Source organism: Pinus tabuliformis, chromosome 3_2 (assembly GCF_031772625.1).
Source record: "Pinus tabuliformis cultivar Carrire ecotype Pingquan chromosome 3_2, CPIR1, whole genome shotgun sequence".
NCBI lineage: Eukaryota > Viridiplantae > Streptophyta > Pinopsida > Pinales > Pinaceae > Pinus > Pinus tabuliformis.
In genome coordinates, this window is record NC_142302.1 from 585,849,288 (window position 1) to 585,873,564 (window position 24,277).

Consider the following 24,277-nt stretch of genomic DNA (forward strand, 5'->3'; position numbering starts at 1 on the left):
GATACCACCAATTAATGAATCAGTATATTTTTTATGCATGATATATATGATAGTAGCCAACACATATGTATTAAGCCCTATATGGGTTAAATAATTTATGCCCACTCGGATACAACCAAGATGTAGATAAGAAGTACCATGTATTCGAGCTTCTTCCTGAAGCTTTTTAGGATCTAAAAGGGAAATGGTTTGAATGGATTAAAAATTTTCTTTTATCTGAGAGACACATTCTTTAACAGTGGCTCTAATTATAGCTTTCAAATGAAACACAGATAAATCACCATAAAATTCTGATGGGCTTATGGAAGGGAGAGCCCATTGGGCTGATGTCTGACTTTCTATTAACTCTATTTCTGTAGAGTTAATCATTGAAGATGATGCACTATGAAACATATTTTCCATATCAAACTTCTGTTCTTGTGTTTCTTCTTTCTGAAATTCTCATGAACGAAACAGATTTTCTTCCTGGTTCCATGTTATCTTTTGAGAGAGTTTAAAAGATAAATACCTGTATGAATGATATGTTACTCGGTTTGATACCAATTTAGAAGCAAGGGCTTCCTCCGAAGGAGAAAATGAAGCTTGCAGTGCAATTTCTACGTCTTCTGTGATGAACACACGAACTCTTACACGAATTCATACACGAACCTCTGTATCTTCATGCAATAATGCTCTTCAATGGCCTCTTGCCAACACGAGCAAAATGTCCCTCGATCCTTGGTGGACCTCTAGCAAACCTCAGATGAACCTCTCCTCTCATAGAATATTTAAAATAGCATAACAGAACATAAACTCATGCAGAACATTTTGAAAAACTTCTCACTTTTATTGATTTCAAAAGATGAATTACAATGCTGGAAGATTTAGAGAAACTTCCATCAGAGATCGAATGCTTGGGCATTTACCAGATGATACACCTTATATTAAGATGCACTCTAGAGGCTATCTGGCCCTTTGTAGACTTTGTCTTTGAACTTTCTCAAACAAACTCAGACTCAAACTTAATGAGTTCATCCAATTTAGGTTCTTACGAGGGTTGTTAGGCTCTGATAAGCAAGATTTTCAAATTCGACTCTAAAGAGACTTTATTTGTGATGAGAGCATATCAAACACAAACATTCGCAGATGCAGAGCAGGAAGATTATCTCACACTTCAAACAACAATATTTTCACTCTTAGACTTTCATTTAACTCAATTTTAATGATAAGTTAGAGTAACAAAATTCATGGCTTTAAAAATTGGAACTAGGTTTTGAATGGGCGATATATCAAATTAGGTAAAATTGGGACTCAATTAAACTAGATTGAATAAATCAGAAAGAATATATAAAATAATTGTTTTTAATGGAAGAATTTATTTTTAGAATTTCATAACACTATTCCAAATTATTAGAGGCAAAATTTGCAATTTTTGCTAATCTATATACCATGTAAGGGTGCATGCATCAAAATGGCAGAAAGAGAAATACATATTATCAACAAAATACATAATCAATGAGGTTTTAACTTCCAAATGGCTTCTAAAGTCCAAAAACAATGCATAGCTCCAAGTACTAGGCCACTGCTATACTATAAAATTGAAATTAATAGACAATATGAATCGATCGTTCATCAAATTTATACTTGTATAGATTCTTCCCTACCCTTCGTCTCCTCAAACTTATCAAACTTTTCAAGGTATCCTTCCCTATTATGTCTTATCACTTCATCTGATGCATCACATGGGATTACGTGGCCACTTATACCATCCAAATGTTTCTTCAACCTATATATGCACACCCCCCACACCCGCCCCAAAAGAATGGGCACTTGCAATATTTGACCAACAGTTTTCCACCAACAACATCATAGTGGACCCATATAGGATCTTTGGCTTTTCAGGCCATGAGGGATGATGAAATTAAAGATTTGAATGGAAAGATATCTATAAATAAAAAAATAAAAATGCATCTAAGTAAAATGTAAAACCTATTATAAATTTCAAAACAAAAAAGAGACATATTTAACCGACCCAAACCCTTTTTTACTTAAAATAGAAGAAAACAATGAAAATGGGGATAACAACCAAATCTACAAATTTTCAAGAGAGAAATCATACCTGGAAATGAAAACAGTTGTTAAAGCCTTATCTCAAAGACACTAACTCCACTAGATAGCTACAAACAAACTCCAAGATGATAAAAACCTCCAAAGTTTTTATTTTTTCTCCAAAGCCTATTGTTTTTACTGACTCTCCAAGATCTCATATGCTCACAAACACTAGAAATCACATGTGTGAGGAAATAGGAGTTTACGAATTCTTTTAAAGTTATGTGGATAGTTCCAAATGGGGCTGGAAAACAAGGTGGGGCATGGGGTTGGAGAGCAAAACCGGCACCGCACCTCCTCAGAATTCATCTAAGAGGGGGTGGCATGACCATCCCCCCACATGAAAAATCATGTGACATTTAACTCGAATTACCAATATGAAGTTATAACATTCTATTATCATTCTTGATTGAAGGGGAGGTCTTCTCTAGTGTATATTTTATTTCTCTAAACATCCCTTTCCGAAAGTGGGATTTTCCAGACCTTGCAGTGTCAGGGAGGTTTTCTCATGATAGTGAAGCCATTCCTATGGAACTTCTATAGTTGAATTGCATATTTTGGTACTCATTTGTCCTTGTCTCTGGGCTTGAGGTAGTCGAGACTATCAAAGAGGTTGTAGTGATCATGTTACTTGTGCGCAATTAATTTTACATGATGTATATAAAAGTCCCTTAGAAGGGTAGGGTTTCCTCTCTGGTAGCACAATTCACACACAATAGTGGCACCCTCTATACCTGACTATCATATTGAGAGTGGACACTAAGATGTTGGTGCCTCAATTTCATCTGGAGTGACTGGCAACTTGGACGACCTTATTAATGATAAAATATATGCATATCACTCTACATTCTATCTTTTCTGGAGTTTATTATAAGGTTTTTAGTTCATGCCCGGGGTCAATTTGTACAAGTGGTCTTTGGCAATTCTTCCTGGGGTTTCTGTCATAGAATTTGTCCTCAAGTCCAACTTGTTCGCCCCTTCTCATTTTGTTGTCCCCTAGAGTGGTCGGTTCTATTAGGTTCGCCTGCTTGGCATTCTAACTCCCCTTTGGTTCAATCTCTCAGCACTTTGTTTTCACCCTTATATCTCTCTTAACAAAATTTGGTTCCCAACATCTGGTGTCTATTTTTATTCCCTCTTAGTCACCATATCCCACTAGTGGATGCACAACTGCCACACAGTGGGTGGTTGACACCCTCAAGGTAGACCATGAGCCCAAGACCAAGCATAAGAGGCTTCAACAATGTACAATCTGGTCACTCCCTTAGAATTTCAATATAAAATGTGTCACTTGGAATCCTTATATGTTGCTAATCAACAAGCCTTTTTAGATTCTGACATCATTGATGAGGTTTCCCAATGGGTTCATGACACTAGTAATACCAAGTGATGATGGAATAAATACCTCAATTCTATTACATTAAATTAGAAGTTGAAAACCATTTGGGCTCATGTTCAGGAAAAAAACACAAGGAAAAATACAATATATTTGTAGCTATGGAGGATATGAAACATGCTCAATGGAGTCAATGATTCTAGTTAGAGTGTTTGGATGCCATAATAGCTCGCCTTGAGAACCACCTTCAATATGATGGGAAACACATAACCCCCCTGGGATCTATCTACAAAAATCCTACTCCAATGACATCATTTGAATGATGCTCTTCCTACGTACTTGGCTGAATGCATGATGATGGGTTACACTTTTAGGCCAAATGTGGTGATGAAATTTCAAAATTTTACTCTTTTATCGAATTAAAACCTTCAAAATTCATATAAGCATTGCAAATTTTTATTCAGTGTAAAAACACAATTTGTGTAGAATTATGTTGTTGTCCTCATGATATTTTTTGCATAAAAATTTAGAGTGGTATATGTCAATTTTCCATTAAATGAAATTCTTGTCCTTGCAAAATTTCATAGATCTAAAGAGGTATGTGTGTGTTCACGTAGGATAACTTAGTCTAAAATGTGTAATTTAATATATCTATATATATATATATATATATATATATATATATATATATATATATATATATATATAAGCATGATCTACATGGAGAGAACTAAGTTTTTCATATTAAAAAATATTTTTTTATGAAAAATTATATGTTTTATTATTTTTCAAAGTTGCCGAAGTAATATTTCAATTGCATTTTGCAGACACATGTGTTCACGTAAGGTCTTTTTCAACTATTTAAATAAATTGAAAAGGAAAGAGTACCCTTTTGAAGAGGACTTGTAAAGGAAGATAGTGGTATTTTTTGAAATTTTTTCATTGTGTATATTTTATGTTATTGATCTTTATTCAAACTCTTTAAAGTTTTCCAATTTTTTTTAAGCATTATGTTTAAAAGAAATTAGATGAAAAATATCATATGAATTTGAAAATGTCAAACTCATATGCCATTAGATAAAGGATTCCTTCATGAATCCAACATAATCAACTTTTCCACCTAAGGACAATTTTTTCCCTAAGTCCAATAAGGTACAAAATGGTGTTGAAGAAAATTTTACAGAAGGGGTCCTAAAATTGTGGAATTTAGGAATTTAGAAGCTCGATCAAGTGCTTAAATTTCAAATTCAAATAACTCGATCGAGGGTTTCTGTTGACAGTTCTGGAAATTTTTCAACCAAGTGGGTTTCCCCGATGTGAAGTTCCAATTATACCTCACATCATTTTGAATAGGAGCACCATATGGAGTATCGACCCCGGTGCCATATATTCTTATAGATTTTCCTTGGCTTTAGCTGCCAGCAAAAGAGAGAAACATGTTTGTGCCTTTGCAAAAATCAAGTGTGCCTGGTGAATGTTCGGTTGCAGGTGTATCAAGGCTCTTCTATTGTAGAGGGAGTAAAGGTGAGCCTCTAAGAGAGATGTAATAATACCACCCTAGTTGATCCGCAGAGAAATGAAAAGAGAATCACCTAACATCAAGCGGAATAGTCCACATAGATGTGATGATTGTTACAACCATTACAACACATTGTCAATTAGATAAGAACTAAAATAACAGAAATAGTTCAACTACTTTAGTACAAGTGAAAGCAAACATGAATGCTAAACATTCACATAATATTCTTACAAATATTCACAATCCATGCATGAAAACATGCTGGCCATCGGGCTTCAAGTATTAAGTAAAGGTCTCAAGATACATGAATACAACAAACACCACTAGCTCAAATAGTGAAGTGTTGGAGCCATGACTTACTTTCCAAAAGTACTGGCTCTGTCTCTCTGATGCCATATGGGAGAAGCCAAGGTGAAAAGTCCTTTCCATGAACAATGAGGGTGTATATATAACAAATGGCATGATCCTTCACCTCTCTTATGACTCTTGGAATACATTCATGATTTTTTTGACTTCTCATGACTTTTCTACTTCCTACATAACTTTTCACATTACATAAATGACTTTTGGAATTCCACTTTACATTGCATTTTCCAATATAGGATTACATAATCCATGAATGAGGTAGCACATGATGGCTCATGACTTAAATGACACGACACTGATGACATAGACCGCATGATGACATGGAATTGTGAGGCCACTCTTTGTTGTTTCTTCTTTTGATCGGAGATGTATCCAATACTTCATCTTTTTAAGAGATATGCTTTGTTCTTTATATCCACCCTACAAAGGGATGTGAATCAGTATGGCATCTTCATGTGGTCTTGATCTTCCATCTTATGTTATAATCCAATGTTCCTTCGTATTATTTCCTAATGATCATCTTATCTCCTTAGCTCCTTAAGCGTGTTACACATCAATTTGTCACAATGACACTTGATCAATGTATGGGTATTTTTACCATCCGTGGACATGTTTGATTGAACTCCCTTAGAAGTTAAACAACCAAAAATATCTTGAATAAGATGCGAAATTTGGGAAAAATAACTGTCACACCTTGTCAAGTATCACCTGCACTGATTTTCATAGATATTCTCGTGCATTCGCTGGAATTAACTCTGAGAATATTGCAAAAATGCGTTTTCTTTGCCACTATAGACTGCACAGGTGAATCAAAGAAAGTAAAAATAAAAAGTATATTCTAGAAACATAGTCGGTCGAATATTTCCCAACTGAAAGCTTCCAGGTGATGACTATTCGAGCTATAATCGTCATATGATGCATTTTAATCCCTTTCTTCAAGGAAGCCGAATCCATCAATTAGGGGATATCACCCTCCTCTTCTGGATCAGAAACTTCTTCCTCTTGGCCTATAAAATGACTAGAGGGTAGAGGGATTGAAGAGGTAAGAGCTGAGAGAAGATAAACTTACACTGCTAGTTTGAGATTGGAAAAATTATTATCTAAGAAGGAGATTGACGATATTTGGGAGGAACCTCACGACATCAGGGAGAAGGTTGTAAGGCTCTTCTTTATATTTAATTAATACAAATGAAAACTTTCCCCATTGAATTGTCGTATTGGAATGATGAATGGTTTATAATTGTTTAAAGTGTTTATTAAGGAAAATTCAATTCCTAATATCCTTGATCATTAGATAAGTTTGTTTGGATTATTACATCACATATGATGTTGATATTTTTCTTGTTTATGGTTGTAGATCTTATCAAGCATAAAGGAAATACATCAAGTCACAATAAGAGATATTCATCGAGCATTTCGTGAAATAGGTGAGAGGCTCATCAATTGGCTTTAATACTTATAATTCAAACAAGTCCAACTTAGGGAAAGATTTAGTTCAATTGTCTGCTTGTTTCTAGTTTTCATCAAGGCCCTAGGGAGATAACTCTTGTTCGCAACAGGGATTTGTCTGGTGTAACAAATAGGCGACTCCGCTGGGGAATGTTTTTGTTCTCTTTCTTTTCCTTAGTTTTATTTTCTAATCTTTCTGGTTTATCTTGACCTGAGTCTTTATGAACTGATGAATTTTTAGATATTTGTGGTTGATTTCTTGATTTTTTTTTATTTTTTCTTGGGTTTGTAAGATCTGCGTTGTTTTTGTCCACCAATAGAGTGAATATTTGCGCTAGTTTCGCCTTATCAATTGGGTGCGTGCGCTTTGTTTTGTATTACTGACCTGCACAAACATTGAATTTTTTTGAAAATTTAACTTTTATTTCAACCCAAACATGAATTTAATTTTCTATAAGCATCATTATCTTTTTTTGGATAGTGTTATGTCTCTTCTAAACTCATTTGAGTGATTTGTTAAGGTTTTATGAGAATTAGGTCTTTCTAGAGAAACTGGTTCAGGTTTTGTCTGGTTGTTTTGTCGATTGATAAAAACAAGATAGGTTATCCTTGAGTTTGTGATATCCCTGACTTATCCAGTCAAATACAACAATTTACCTTTTAATGTTACTTCTTTCTGTTCAATTTCATATTGATTTGCAAATCAGGGTTTCTTGAGATTTAGTGTTTTTGTGAAGGAATTATTGCCATTTCTTTGATAAAAGGGAATTGTTGCTTTGCAATTTTGAATTTTTTTCACGATTACACTGCTCATATCATTAAATTAAAGAATTCATAGGGAAAATGTATTTTTCTCCAAACTCTCTTGATTGATTTTTGTGTGCCTAAAAGTTTTTAGAGATAAATGATAAGGAGTATTTTTGGTTTGTTTCATCTTTAGGTAAATCTCGAACTTAGCTTACTTCTACATTTTCATTGCATTGAAATGGAATTGGTTCTTTTATGAAAAATTGGAAAAGTTGTGATTTTTTTTATTTCATTTCACAAAAATCAAAGAAACTCTTTCTTTTCTCTAAATAGGATTTCATCGAATTTGAAAATTACAAATTGCATAATTGAGTGCATTAATATCTTGAGTCATGCCATAATATCATGAGTTTCACCTTCATCACCTATTGAGTAAAGAAAAACTTAATAATAAAACATTAATTAAAATCCATCTGGAATTTTACATTTTTTAGGGCTCTTACCACCTACAATAGCTTAAGTGTAGGGCTTTGGAATAGGAAGGTGAGTAAACTTTCCAAAGTTACATATATAAAATAGAATCTTGAGCTAGGGAGATAAAATCCAATTATTTCAGTTTTTCTCTTGGAAGCTCTTCTTTTACATGAGTTAAGAATGATATCATGTCAAATCTGGCGAAGTGATTGTACCCACTTCATTAGGCAAGATATAGTGATTTGCATGTATTACAAATATACCAAAAGGTAATTGGTGTCACTTGAAAGTAAATCTCCAATTAATCATGTGGAGGAGCCATCAAGCGGATTGAGCTTGTTACTCTTCCCTTGCGTGTACATCCGATCTATGAATGCCACCCCAGGTAAAATTGTTGTATTTGGTAAACTTAGTGACGATAATCCTAGGGCTCTACCGAAGGTAACGGTAAAGGGAAGGTCTTATTGTACCTGGATCAAATGTTGACTAGACTCACTTGGACTTTTTGAAGGGTAATCTTTGCTCGATATGGTATAAGCAAAGTTACTTGAACCAGACTGTTTCATTAAATCGGTTGTCAGGGTAACTATTTCTAAATGCTCATATCTATAAATATTTTGACCTTGATCACTGCGATGTTGGATTTCATCACCAACTAGTAATTATTGATCTCTATGAGAAGTCAGTTTGTATGGTTTGCACTCCTAGATTTTTAACGTGTGTTACTTTCTATGTTGTTTTTACTTTATAAAGACTTTAGGTGTAATTAAGATATTGTGTGAATTATCAATTGAAAATTTTTCATTGTGGCTGAATTACTGAGACAATCACGTAGGATGCTTGGGCAACCCCCTAAGTATACATTGAGACAGTTATAAAAGATCAATGCTAAAAAATATAAATCATCGGGCCTGAAACTACAAGAGAACCTGAAACTTCTATTATTATAGAATCTAATGTAACAGGAATTGAAATTAATCAATCAGAAACATCAACTATTTAGAATCTAAAGTGACGGGACATGAACTTCATCAATCTCAAAAATTAGAATCACACTCAAAAGAAACTGATTTAATAATTACTGAATTTATTCAAATATAATCAGATACTAGAGAGGTTCCACATTCACAATTAATAGAACCAGATATCAAAGAACCTAATTCTAACATTTTTTAGCCTAAATCACCTTCAGTTTCTTTAGCCCCTACTCTGATTCCTCCACGTTTACTGCATGTAAAAATGATTATCACTGATAGTCTTCCTCCTGGCCTCATTAGCATCGAAGAGCTTGTCTCAAATGAAGAAGAAGAATCACCTCAGACGAAGAATAAGAATCACCTCACCCACCAGTTCCTACGAGTGAACTAACATATATTTTAGATCTTCTCTTTAGGTCTCTTCACCCAGACCCTTGTTATTTCACACCCTTGAAATTTTTAGGACAAGGTATTCCATGATACACAACTCCTCACTCTACCATACCAGGTTTTGACGGGTCTAGAATGGCTTCTAGAGGTATGTCATCAGACACATCTATGTTTTCTACTTGTCTGGAGTCAAATTTATATGGTGGCCCATCAGTGCCTCCTAGATATCAATCTCTTTCTGGGATGTATTCAAGTTCTTCTCCCTCAAATCAACCTTTAACTATGTCAACTAGGTTAACTGATCCTATGCTTCAGGATTTGACATATGATCAATATATTAATATGATTTCCAACAACATATGTAATCTTTAAACGAACCCAACAGGTAGTTTTTACCTGCCTAGGGGGAAACCTTTATATCCTCCTCTAGAAGGACTACCTTTAGTTGGAAATTATCCTATAGGTGGAGGGAAACCACCTTCCGAAATTATCATAATTATGGTCAGATGCCTCAAATTGGTTTTGGTCAACCTGTTATGCCTCAACCTGCCATGGAAATGCCTTACCCTGGGTGAATACAATCTGGAATCCTTCGTTTAATTGACCATCAATTCTAGTTGCTCCTCAAGTGCCTATGTATCAACCTATTCAGCCTGTTGGATAGCCTATTCATCAAATTCTTGTTCAAGGCATTCCTATTCAAGTCCAACATCCTTTTCAGGCTCGTCCATCCACACCTATTCAACAACCATTATAGCAACATGTTTCAAGTACTCCTCAAAACTCGATTCAATTTGTTGTGCCTATGTCTGTACAAACTCCAGTTATGAGTTCACCAGGAGCTCCCATCCTAGGAGTATCACAAGTAAATACTGCCTTTACTTCTCAAGTAACACCTCAATAAACTACTCAGGCTATGCCTTAGGTATCTGCTTATCAAATTACTTCTACCATTCAGTCTATTCCCCAAATACTTGTCATACAATGTAGTATGACGTACATTCAAACGTCATTTCAATGGAAAACTTTGAAAATCCAACCCCAGAGTCAGTTTGTTCAAGGTTAGCCTTTTCAAACCCAATTTATCCTAGGTCAACCTTTACAGAGTCAACCCTTTCAAGGACATTTCATTCAAGGTAAAATGGGCCAGGGTCCTCCGTTCCAAAATCAACCATACCTAGGTCATAATTTTCAAGTACCTTTTCAACTGTAATTTGGTATGGCTCATCTTGGATATATAGGAGGTATGCAAATTCCAACTGCTTAGGATATTCTAGGATATCCTGGATATCCTCCTCCAGGTACAGGAATTTTCCTTGAAGTTTATCAGTACACACAATAGGATCCTAATCACCAATTATCATTTATTGCAACTTTGGATTTACCAGACCTATCGCGGTTAACCAACGATCCTATTTACTACTTACCGTATTGGCCCGCTATTCCTACAAATTTGCCCAATGACATTCCTAAGTTTGAAGGTAAATCAAGAGAAGACCCAATCAAATCATGTTATGACTTATCATCTTTGGTGTGCGTCCAATTCATTAATTGATGATTCTATTAGATTACAACTTTTTCAACGAACCTTAATTAGTTCGGCAACAAAATGGTATGTAGAATTTCCATGATCTTCCTTTAATATGTTCAATGACCTTGCTACCACCTTTTTGACACACTTTCAGTTACCCATTCGATACGATAATATAACTGAACTTTTAACCTCTTTAAAACAGTCAACGTTGACCCATATCTCATATCACATTCATGAATGGAGACAAAGACATCATTTGGTTAAAGTTTATATCCCGGATGAGATTCTGGAAAAATGGTTCATAAAATAATTTTCCAGTGATTACTAAAGATGTTTCCCAAGGTGGCATAGTAACTGAAGAGCAAGTTATTGCTTGTGATCAATACCTAGATCTTGTTTATACTCAGTCTGGTACTTTGTATGAAAAGATCCCAGATTTACGTCATCCTTGTCAAACTAATCTAGCCCTTATAGGATCAATGCCACAAATGCTATAATTGGTTATGTTAGCCAAAAATATAAGAATACAAAGAAATAATCTAAGAAAACTCAGATTTTGGCTTTACTTGATTCACTCGAGGAAGAGCCTTCTCCCGAAATTACTTCTGAAATAAACATAGTGGAATCATCTAATGTCAATAGTAAGCAATCCGGAGGTAAGAAAAAAGGAAAAGGAAAAGCTAAACAAGACACCTCTTCCAAGGAGAAATCAAGAAATAATGAATCATCTGATGAAAAGAAGAAACCTCGATATCTTTGTTTAATTTGTGAAGAATATCATTACACTAAGGAGTTCCCTCATCGCGCCGAAGTTTCTAAATTTATCAAAAGTTCACCCACTCCCGCTATTTTGAAGGATCTTTTCCCTCCTCAAGATAGAAAAATGGTTTCTCATAACCAATCTTCCTCCTCCACATCTGCAGATATCATGACGATGTCTTCGAATGTTATGGTAGAAACGAGATCTAAAGACTATGGATCAAAGAATCCTATTGAAGATGGAGATGATTCCAATTCACATGCTCAAACTTCCACATCTACCCGTCCTTCTTCTAAACCATTACACATTGAAAAACCAAACCCTGATATGATAATTTGACCACCTCCTAAAGGTGTTCTTTGAAAGTCAGCCTTTAACCCTCATGATAGGGCTGCTCAAAATTACAACATTGTTGAATATTTGGCTATGTTACCTTCGACAATGTCATCTCTTGAAGTGCTGCAGACTTGTCCAGCACAAAGGAAATTATTATTATCAGCTATTGCAGAAGTAGATCCTTAGGACCCAATTCAATTATTTTTGATCTCGAGAGTCATGTCTTACGTCTCCCATATCAACTGGCTTTTCAGATACCAATCCATGTCAAAACTTCGAATAGTGATTTCTGAAGGAGTGGCGACATGTATTATGTCCATTGCATGCTGGAAAGCTTTAGGATCTCCAACAATCAATTAATCTCCCACAACTTTGAAAGCCTTTGATGAAAGAGGTTTTTGTCATTTTACTATTTTAAATGATTTACCAATAGAACTAGAGTGTAAAACAATTACATTTCAAGTTGAGGTTGTTGATGCTCAACTTGACTACAACCTTTTACTTGGTCGGAGCTAGACTTATTATACCTCAGATCCTAATTCCACTGCTAGTGTGCGTTTTGTTGGAAAATCAACTACTCTGTATGAACAAGTTGGTGTTGGTCTTCTCAAAGAGTCATATTTTATGGGAAATTTCGCATTCCCTCCACCCAATTTCCCTCATAATGTTTCCTAGATTTATATGATTACATCAAATACTTTTGAATCAGAAGATCCATGGAAAGTACCTTTAGAGTCAGAATTAGTCTTATATGGTAGTGAGATGCCTCTTAGTCCTTTCGAGTTTGCTTATGAGGCAATCCAGTCTTTTTCAAACCTATCAACATCTGAAAACAATCAAATGAATACGATTACCGATGGATATTCTCATTTTTCACACGCTTGAAGCAATGTCTATGCCTGATCCTTTTGAAAAATAATTTTTAACTAATGAAGGGATTATGGAATTTATGACTTTGGACGAAATTCCATAGGATGATTCTCATCATTGTTGATATTTCTTACCATCTTTTGACAAAATTGAGAATAGTTTCTCGTCTATGTTTTCATTTGAGATTATTAGTGATCCTCAATGTCCAATATCTATCCTTTCTTCTTATTCTGAAAATAATTTGGGAAACATATCAACAACGATACCCATAAACATCTCAGTGAAACTAGGGATAACTGAAAATATTCATATAGGAGCTTCTTGTTATTTAGAAGAAATTCAGACTTATAAAGACCTATTTTAGGAATTCCACGACACTTTTTGCTTGGTCTTATGAAGAAATGCCAGGAATCAACCCTAGTATACTTGTACATGAGATAAAAAATTATCGAGATGCTAAGCATGTCAGACAACGATTACGTACCATACATCCGCGAAAAGTTTCCTTTATAAAAAATGTGATTGAAAAACGATTGAAAGCAAGATTCATTTATCCCATTCCTTTAACTGATTTGGTTTCAAACATTGTACTTGTTAATAAGAAACAAGTAACTATTCGAGTATGTGTCGATTATAGAGATATTAATAAAGCTTGTCTTAAAGACAATTATCCAACTCCGAATATCGACCAAATTGTTGATGACTGTGTTGGGAATGAATTTTTTCCTTTTATGGAGGGATTTTACGGCTATAATCAAATAAACATAATCACTGCCGATTAGTATAAAACCACATTTATTTTCCCATGGGGAGCTTTTTCTTATCGCAAACCCCCATTTGGCCTAAAAAATGTTGGTGCAACTTTTCAGCGAGCAATGTCTTATGCATTCCATTATATCAAGCATATTGTTCAACCCTATTTAGATGACCTGCCAGCTCATTCAATGAAAAGGGAAGATCACCCATTTCTTTTGAAAGAAATTTTCATTAGGTGCAAGAATTACAATATTCTTTTTAATCCACACAAATGTGTTTTTTGTGCGCAATCAGGTCAACTTCTAGGATTCATTGTTTCGAGAAAAGGCATTCGTGTTGACCCCCTTAAGGTAGAGGACATTTTAATTTGTCTTCTCCTTATAGTCTTCGATAACTCCATATTTTGCAAGGGAAAGAAAACTTTTTTGCGTAGATTCGTCCATAATTATGCTAAACTAACCCAAGCTTTTACTCGACTGTTGGAAAAGGGCATTCCATTTTTTTGGGATGAGCTTGTTGAAAAATATTTTGAGGCATTAAAACACGCATTGACTAATGTGTCGTTATTGCATCCACCTGATTATCATCAAGATTACCTTCTATACCTAGCTACGTCTGATGTCACTATTAGCATGGTGTTAGTCCAAGAAGATGAATCTAACAGTGAACATGTAATTTATTATTTAAGTTGAAATCTCACTAAAACTGAGATTAAATATGCACATGTGGAGAAGCTAGCTTTGACAGCTGTTCAAGTTGTTCAACGATTCCGTTACTATACACTTTTGCGAAAAATGACTGTAATTTCAGATTGCAACCTTATGATGTACACTCTTACCAAGCATTTTCTAGGGGGAAAATACTCCAAATGGATAGTTATATTGCAAGAATCTGATTTAGAATTTGAAAGATCTAAATCAAAGAAATATTTGATTTTCGCCGAATTATTGGGTGACATTCCCCCTACTGATACAGGATTTGTAGCAGAAGATTTCTTTGCTGATGAATATCTCTTTCTTATTAGTACGTCAAATCCATGGTATAGAGATATCATTATATATCCTCAAACCTAAACTTTTAGACCTGATTTATCTAGAGCTAATCGTCATCGAATCCGGTAACAATCCCAACAATACAATATTGTTGGTGACACTCTTTACCATCGCAGTACTGATTCTATCTTTTGGCATTGTTTGACTCTCTAAGAGGCTGAAAAAGCATTGAATGATTTCCATTTTGGATCATGTGGCGGTCATATGTCTAGGTATGCTACTACCCAAAATATATTAAGTGCTGGTTATTTTTGGCCTTCCATTTTTAAAGATTGCATTATTGCAGTCAGAAAGTGCCATAATTGTCAAGTCTATGATCGCCAGATGCGAGCATCTCTAGCTCCTCATCACCCTATCATAGTTGTCAGTCCTTTTGCCAAATGGGGCATATATTTTGTCACCTGTAACCCTTACTCGGCTGGGGGGCATGGGTATAATATCCTTGCAATCGATTACCTTACAAAATGGGCTGAGGGGAGGCCTACATATAAAGAAAACAGTGAAAATGCAACAATTTTCATTTTCAATCATGTGATTGCTCATTTTGGTGTCCCACAAGCTATCGTTACAGATCATGGTAGCCATTTTTGTAAATTTATGATGATTGAACTATCATCACAACTCATCCTATGCCATGATAGCTCTACTCCTTATTATCCACAAGCTAATAGTCAAGTCAAAGCTGTCAATAAGATTTTAACAGATATGATTAAACATATAGTTGGTATTCATAAAGGAAAATGGAATACTATCCTTTTCTCTGCACTATGGGCTTACCGTAATATGGAAAAAACATCAATAGGTTTTACCCCTTTCCAACTTTTTTATGGTTTGGAAGTAGTATTTCCCATTGAATTTGGAATCCCATCTCTGAAACTAGCTGTTGAATTGCTACCTGCTACCTATGCAGATGAAGAAAATTTTATACACTTAACACATTTAGATGAAACTCGTCGTGATGCCACACTAAATAGTGAAGCTCATAAAAAATGAGTCAAAGCGCAGTTTGATCAAAACATGAATCCTCGTTCATATACAAAAGGTGACCTAGTCTTGGTTTATGATCAAGCTCATGACAAGTTAGGTGCAGGAAAATTTGAGCCCATGTGGCATGGTCCTTACATCATAAAACGTGTGTTAGCTAAAGGAGCCTATGACTTGGTTGATTATGATGGTATTCCTCTAGGAAAGCCCTGAAATGGTCTTTTCTTAAAGAAATATTATGCATAAAATTTTCATGGAGATTTGTACATTATTTACCATTTTTATGTGTGTGCGATAATTAATATTTTTTACATTTCCTACTACTTATCTTGATTATCTTGTTTTTCACCTAGTGATGAGCTAGTATCTATTCATGGAATATGCCTTGGTCAAACAATGAAAAATATAGCATAATATAACGCAGTCATTGAGTTATTATCTAATGCCATCACATTTGGTATTTAATGTTTAATTGTTAGGCTAGATTCATAGCTCATAGTATTACATTTAAACAATGTCTATATAGTAAGAAGTCCTGGAACCCCAACCACATGTCTCTGATATTGAAGAGGGATGTCATCCATTCCAGTCTCTGGGATATCCAAAGTAAACCTCTTTAGGTTGTATTCCATCTCCGTCAAAGTCTATATCACATATGGGTTAACTGCAATAGTTGCTATAGGCTTCTCGCCTCGTCTGTCAAAATGCTTCGGCCCTGCTAGTCGGTTTAGGCCCACATATACACATGCTTTTTGGATAATTAGCCTTTCAAGACAAAAAATACATAAAAAAATAAAAAATTGAAAACATGTCAAAATGAGAAATTCTCACTCAGGTCACCCCACTGAGCTCTAGCTGGAAGTGGGATATCAATGTCACCTTTGTAATACATCCCTGTATATGGGAAGTCCTCTATCAAAATGATTTATTGACCCAACCAATCAAAAAACATAGGAGTATACCTCACTATTGGTTCATCGCCTCCATGACATGCCATAAGTGCAACCCATCTCAACATACATAGATCCTTGGGACCTCTCTCATATGCTAAGATCTGTTATGGCCAGAGAAGTGGAATCCTTTCAAGGGAGAAAGCAATAAGAATGGCACCATAACCGAAGTTCTTCAGTTTCCCATTCTTGCATCTAGTCAGTTGTCCCTTCATGTTTATAACCACGTCCTCTCACCAATTTAACACTTTTGATTCCCAGCATTCCACGAAAGACTGCATCTATGCCCGTGTGGCCAAATGAAGGGTAGCACTGCCACACATATTGCTAATAGTGAAAGTAATGGTCCTCAGGGGAAATAGTCTAATGGTATGAATATCAATCTTGACATTCTTGGGTTTTGTACCCCCACAAAAACATTATAGATACCCATATGTAGTATCTCCTCCTATCCTCTGTCCAAATAATGAAATATAGGCTCCCCTACGAGAAACCCTAGTCAAGAAATAGATGTCATTAACGTCAATGGTAACACAATGATTTGTAATCACGAAACACTATTCCTGGACATTCTAGGTCATTACCATCCATGTCATCAAATCTACCTGAGATTTCATCCCAGATATGAGCCAGTATTTCAGGAGGCCAAAATTTCTTAGAGCCTGCATGGTAGTTGGATTTACCAAAGCTGCCAAATCATTGGCTTCGTGTTCTCTTTCCCTCCATTCCATTTTGAGTAATCAATAAACCTAAAATAACCATTTAAAAGAGTTTAGAATCTCTTTTAAATTCAATCTCATAATTTTCAAGGTTCAAATATTTTATTTTTAAAACCTTCGGTGCTTGCATTGGCACTATTTTACAAACAGGGCACAATTGTGTGGATTTTATGGAGGATATCTGTGCAGTCCACAATTTTCTGCATGTAAAAACTTACCGAGCTGTGCAAGCCCGATAAAAAAATATCAGCGCATGGCCGAGGGGGAATTTTTGACAAAATTTTGCCCCAAAAAATTAATTGAAAGCTTAAAACTAAATTTTAAATGGAAGAAAAGGTTATTTAGGAAGAGATATTCTACCTGGAGGAAGCATTTGTGATTTCATCTATTGGTTAGCTCATAATCAGTCCCAGAAGTTTGGTGGTAAAAAACTCATTTTTTTGCTCTCAAATGGTGAAAATACAGATGATAAGAAATAATTTAATTTTTCCACTTTTATAGGGTTTTTGAGTTAAAAATAAATATTATTTTTATAATTAAGACCTTTTAGGAGGGAAAATTTTATATTTTTGAGTAGTTATAATAATTTATTGAGTTTAAATGTGCAGAGCAACTTACAAAGCAAGAATAAATCATTTTTGACCGTTAGCAAATTTTTATCACTTTTTATGCTCTTGAAAAATTGAAAAGCAAAAATCATAGAGTCATCTTTTAGTCCCTTTTTAAAATCTTAAAAAATGAAAAGATTGTCAAGTACTTGATTGTTTAAACTCGTAAAAGTAAATGAACAACCCTCAACTCAGTATAAGTTTACCCCTTTTATGGACTGAGCTAGGACTATTTATAAAAAAATGTATACGTTGATCAAACATGGTCAGTAGAGTTCTCTCCTACATTATTTTATCCTTTTTTCGGGCTTGAGAGAATAAATTTACAAAAAAGAACATGATGGAGTTTACTTATGTTTTTCTTGTGACTTCCTAAAAGTGAAAAACACCGAGCTTTTTTTTCTCCGGGCTTGTTAAAATTTTATGATAAAAGAACTGAATGAGTTTCCTTTTTGTGTCTTTTTCAAACTCTTAAAAGAAAATGACATCGAGTTACCCCTTTAGTGGATTCGTAAAAACTAAACAGTATAGAACTTGTTAAGCATAACGGGGCTGAACCATTCCTTCTTGGGGTTCGTTAAAAATACTTCGATGAATTCATCCAAAAGATGAGCTTACAGTACAAGTGTATGTTATCCTCCTCAAGCTTGTAAAAAATAAAGAGGTACTTTCCAGTAATAGTGGGGGTAAATTAGGAAAATGTGTCCATTTTACATTTTATTATAGAGACAGCATGTTGTTCTTGAACACGACACTCCGTCACATTTCTTGTCCGGGTTGGGAAATCCATTTTTCTTACAGTTAATCAAACCTATTGAAAGTCTTCATGGTTTTGGGTATTATCGTTAAGTCAAATGCTACCAAGTCAAGTGTTGTGTTGTTATGTGTTTAAGAGAAGTTTAACCTCAGTTCAAGTTCCTTTGCAAATTTTAGCCTGCAATTACGTCGTCCATCCCTGAGTTAGTCCTTGCAAACTATTTTCAAAAAATTAAGCATTATGTTTCATGTCATAGGCTTCCTGCGACAGTTCCCTTCTTATTGACTTCAACTCATTATCAAAGAAATTGATCTAGAAACCTTCAGTACCTTGAAGCTTGCATACCTTAATTATATTTTCAATTTAAATTACATGTTTGAGTCAAACTTTGCTTTAAAATCAATTTACTTACTATTATAAATGCTAAGTTAATATTCAATGAAAAGAATTTCAAACATTTAATATAATAATTTATATTATTTTTAAATTAAACTTCATATATTAAAATATATAATTACTATATTTCTATAAAATCAGTAGTTATATTTCATTGATTTTTTTATAAATTTATATTTAAAATAAATTATTATAAATAAAATAAAAATAATAATTATTACTCACTTAAGTTATATATGAAATAGGGTCTTATCCTCTATAAACAAGAATTTATATTTAAAACTAATTAATTATTACTTAAGTTATATATATATATATATATATACACGAAATATGGTCTTATCATCTATAAACAAGAATCCCATATAAATTAAATTTTGTAAACCTGATTGGTTCATTTTCTTTCTCCCTGTTCAATTAATTTTGTTGAAAAAAGTGTTCAATTAATTTTTAAAGCAGCTGCCATGAACATGAGGCTTCGACAACCAAAGAATAAAATGAGGCTCAGTGGTGGTACAGTCTGTTAAAGTTGCAATGGTGTTATTATGAGGAAATATTGTCATCAGAGAAGCAACATAGGGTGGAAATTCATAGCATTTGTACAGATGGAAGCAACGGGAAATGCAAGTTCAGAGTCATTTACGAACTCCTTTTTGTCTTTGTCGCAAGGGCGTGCAAAGGTTTTGAGTCCGAAATATATTACATCATGTTTCACCTTCATCTTCAGCCATAAAGTAATCGAGTTAATGGAGGTTAGTCGAATTAATTATTTATATAATATAATTTAATCTCTCGTTTGTTTTGTTAATATTTGAAGAAGAATTTGAAGTTTGAAATCAAAGTATTACAATTTTTATTATTACATTATAATTATGCTAACAAGTTATATTAGTTTTTGTTAGCATAATTGGATTTTGAACTTCTATTTTATAAAATAGTTAAAATTTGAAATTCGTTGTAATGAGAAAGAAATATTTAAAAAAATGAGTAAGGATTTAGATATAGGTGAATTCCGATTTTTTTTTTCAAAGATTTATTATTATTATTTTTTTTTTTAATTACAAATTTTTACACCATAAATCACATATAGATTAACCAACAAAACCAAAAATTTAAACAACTATGAATGCAAAAGAGCACTCAACAGTTTAAGGAGATTATATTTAAAAAAAAAAAATGAAAAATCTGGCATAATCTGGGTGGTTTTTTATTCGTTTGGAGATTTAGGTTATTGTTGTAAAATTTCCAAATTTTATGTAAGAGAGAATTCTTAATAATGTTGAATCTATTTAAAAAAAATAAAAAAAATTAGATACTTTTAGGGTCAAATTTTTTAAAACAAAATTTTCCTCATTTACACAACCATTTGACAATCCTGTAAAATTATTTAGGCAACCAATTGGTAATCTTGGTAAACTTATAACCTTGTTAATCTACGGGTACTAGTTTTTAACGCGTATTAGTTGAGAAACTTTGCAGATCAAATTAAACTAGATATTTTATAAACATGAAAGTTATGGGAAGCATTAGAAATGAGACTAATGTTAAGTGATAATAGGAAGACAAAAGAGCAATGAGAGAAAAATAAATATACTAATTTGGAAACTTTCTGGAACAATTTAAACTACTCGATGAGTAAAGATTTCTTAAAAATGAAAATTATGGAAGGATTTTGAAATGAAACTAAAGCCATTATATTTATAGTGAAATTGATTCACAAATATCCATCCCATGGAAAAAAGGAAGCCATAAGTCATACATGGCCACATCAGTCTCATTCAGAAGAATGTATACCAATTTTGGAAGAAAAGAGAAATAAATCACAAATAAAAGGAATTGCTATAAATATATATGAGAGAAAATATTAATTTATAAGTTATATATAATTTTTTAGGTTATGATTCTTGAAATTACTGACACATTAGCTTGTAATTTACTTAACTTGTGGTTTGAGTAATTATGATCCAAAAGCATTTGTTAGCAATATTGTCATTGATGGCAAATGTGAAGCAAACAAAGGAGTAGCACAAGGAGTAGCAAGGGATGTAGGAGCAACAACACAAGGAGCAACAAGTAGTAAGAGAAGGCAAAGGAGCAGAAGAAGGAGGAAGACTTATAATACATTACTTATTTTGATATGTTTCAGAGGTTACTATATTACATAATCTATTGTGATGTAAAACTGTTCATTAAGCTTAATTGTTGTGATGCAAAGGAAAGACTCCAAGGCAAAGGCAAAGATTTGTGTGATGCATTAATGAGAAAGAGATTGGTATTTGATGTTGGAATTATGTTGATTCACTTAATGATTACATGTGGCTGAAATTAATATTGGATGAATTATTTGTGTTCTAATATTCAAGATATAAAGAGTTTGGAAACTAATGAGTGGAAGGAAAAGAGTCAAGCCTATTTACTTCATATTTCTATGTGAGATATGAACAACTAGTAAAATATCTTGATAAAAGGTGTGATTTTGGAAGGAATTAGAGTGGTTAAACAATGGGATAATGTTAGAGAGTTGATATAACTATTATGCATTAATTACCTGACACATATAGAACTGATGTGATGAAGATTTGAAGGGAAGAATAGGTAGAAATGAAGATGGAGACATGAGGAATTTATGACTAGGTACACCAACACATTGTTGGTTTTTTTTTTTGCATCAGGGGATGGTAGTTTCCTTTCAAGTTGTGGCTTTATAAATATCCAGTTGGAGCTAGTTGAGGTAAGAGCATCTTGTGGGTTGTAGCCTATAGAAAACATATGGGAGTTGGAGCTTCTTTGCATGTTGTAGCTTGTAGTAAATGGAGGTAGCAACCTCCTATAGGTTGGGGCATACAAAAAATCAGATGTAATAAGGAGTGGGAGCTTGCCTTTGCATCAAACAATAATAAGACCATGGTTTTCTCCATTTATGGGTTTCCACATATATCTGGAATCAATGTGTCGTTATTATGTGTTCATGTACCTAGTTTGGTTTGCTTATTACTTGTTGATCACATATTCATATGTTGGTTATTATTTGTTAAGATTCTCATGTTATGTATCACTTAATTATATTACTAAAAAGAAACTTAATGTCCATGTATATACTAAATTGATTCACCCCCCTCAATTTAGTCAAGTTTTCAACAATTAGTATCAGAGCAAGGTTCCATATGTATAAGCCTAACATCTTGAAGTTAGATCTGGTTGAGTCATGTACTGTCAAAGCATACTTGCATTGAGCATAGAAAAATTTCATGAGTGGAGAGATAATGTGAAAACTGAATTGATAGCTTATGGACCTGGTGTATGGAAGCTTGTATGCGAAGGTTACTGTAAAAAGTCATCCTTTGTGCAAGAAAAACAATGGAATGCTAAGGAAAAATGTGTTATATATAACAATATTCATAATAAGGATCTTGATACAATAATAGACCTAAATTCTGCCAAAGAAATTTGGGAAAGATTGGAGCTCATGCATGAAGGAGAGATTAGCAGCAATAGTGCAGAAAATGAAAAGAGAAAGAGGAAGAAGAAAAGTCCCCTTCAAAAGGAAAGTGTTTAGATAAATGAAACCTCTACCTGTGTGAATATGGCTGACTCTCATTGGCTAGTATAGAAATATTGAAGAATGAAAACAAAGATTTGAAGAAATTGGTGCAGATATGTGATGAGAAAGAGCATGAGTACAAGGAAGAAATTGTGAGACTGAAGACACAATCTTGAAGAAGCAAGGAGAGTAGAAGAGGTGATGTGTAGTAAATTCAAGGAGAGAGTCCTACAATGTAAAATATTAGAAGATGAGGTTGACTCAACTAGAAGAGAGTTAGATGAAAAGAACAAGTTTTGTAAGTAGCTAGAAGAGGAGATAACATTCATGAAGGACTGAGAAGAAAAGAGCAGTAACTCGAAGGCATCCATAGAGGATAATGAAGCAACCCTAGAAAAACAATTAGAGGAAGGTACAAGAAGAGTAAATAACAAAGAGACAGACAATACCAAGCAACAACAACAAGAGTCAAAGAGTGAGTCACATAAAATTATTTTTGCAAAAAGCTCATTTCCTTCTAGATATGAGTTGAACAAATTCGGAAGATATCAAAGGAGATTCTTTTCAGTTGGAAAATATATGAAGTGTTTTTCTTGCCATGAACCTGGACATTGTAGTAGAATGTAACTCAAAGAAAATCAATTTTAATCAGGAAAAGATGCAGCAAATGAGACAAGTCTCTCAAGCAAGCAAGAATATAAGACAAACATTAATCATGGACACAAAACATTTCCATGGTTACTGTTATTTGTGCAATTAATTTGGACGTAAACTTGTTGAATGTAAACTATATGAAAAAAGGGGCACAATAATCCTCACACCAACTCAACCATACCTTATTCAAATGAGATGTTATCTATGGACACAAAGCAAATGAATGCAGGCTACCATATACCCTAAATAATCCTAAATAGATGAAAGAAGAAAGTGAAAGCAGACCAAACTTTGAATTAAAAAGAAATGCAGATGATAGAAAAAAATCTACCAAAATATGCAAGAGGAAGAAAAAGGAGGATTGTGTTACTTCAATAACATAATGAAGTTGTCATAATTTCAGGGGGAGCTTCTCTAAGCAACATGGAAATAAGGAGTGGGAAAATCATAAGGACAGACTCAATACATTATGCATTTTATGGTAGCCTTGGTTGGGATGTTGGAATTAAAAAGGAAAGTTTGTTTGCATATTCTCTTCTATATTCAAAGGCCACAAGAGAGCATCACCAATAATGTCTTGGAGGAAGATAAATAACATGTTGAGACCAATCTTGTACATAAGGTATAACAGAGACATGATGGTTTACCTATTGTTAGTAAAACAATGAAGAGAGTTACCTCCTCAACTCTTATGTTACTTGTTAATAAAAGAGGCCATTTTCGAAAACCTTCAAATGTTTTCAAAATAATGAAAGAAGATGACCTATGTTATGGTTAGAATAACAACAATTGTCACTCTTGCCTTGTTGGGTAATGCTGGAAAAGAGATGGTTATTCAAAATACATTTGCAAAGAAAAAGAAAATCTACATAATGAATGAGGTTCAACAATACTCTCAACATACCAGAAATTGAGCACATAATCAAGGTTTTAGATAACAAAATCTGTGTTAACTAACTTCATACATGTAATTTTATATTTTTATGAAAATAATTTCAAATACTTAATATAATA